The sequence below is a fragment of the Egretta garzetta genome, unplaced genomic scaffold (assembly GCF_000687185.1).
Source record: "Egretta garzetta isolate BGI_Z169 unplaced genomic scaffold, ASM68718v1 scaffold931, whole genome shotgun sequence".
Taxonomy (NCBI): Eukaryota; Metazoa; Chordata; class Aves; order Pelecaniformes; family Ardeidae; genus Egretta; species Egretta garzetta.
In genome coordinates this window covers 17,688-18,418 of record NW_009258556.1, presented here as the reverse complement: position 1 = coordinate 18,418, position 731 = coordinate 17,688, and positions in this window count along the sequence as shown.

Genomic DNA, 731 nt, shown 5'->3' with positions numbered 1-731 from the left:
GCCCCTCGGTAGCCAGCGTGCTCAAACGAGAGCATGGACCCAGGGGACAGGAGCCAGCGCTGCCAGGAGCTGCTCGCGTACTGTAAAGCCTTAACCCCAAACTGCCTAGGGAGCTACAGGAGCCCCGCAGATGCGGAATATGACTTGACGGGCGCCAAAAATCTAACAGAGACACACACCCCCAGACCCAAACGCTCGATGAGAGGCGCTTCTTGCCACAACGCGATGAGGAAAGGCCAAAAGGCGATGGGGACCAAACCTCCCTGCAGAAACACGCAGACAGCCGGGGTGGTTCGGCCGGGTCGGTCCGACCCCAGGCACCGCATTCTGATGCCTGCCCTGTGATAACTCACAGCCCCCCCTGCCCGGGGGGGTGTTCTGCGCATCCCAGCCCCTCCCCGCTCCCTTGGTGGCACTCAGAACCAAGAAGGACTCTACGCCATCACCGTGGCCTCCAAAATAAGCTTCCTTTCCCCGCTGGCGGTCAGCATGGATGTCCCGGTGCTGTTCCTCGCACGCCGGCCGGCCCTTGGCTGCCGGTACTGCCGAAGGAGGAGAAAACGATCACGCTCTTGTAGCGGGTTCCATCGCTCCATCCTCCTCCTCTCCAGGAGCAGGGAAGAAAGCTGCTCCCCCCATGGCTGCAAAGCAGAGGTTTGGGCAGGAGGGGGCTGAGCCCAGCCCCATCAATCACAGAATCATGGAAGCGTTTGGGACTCTGCCAAGACCCT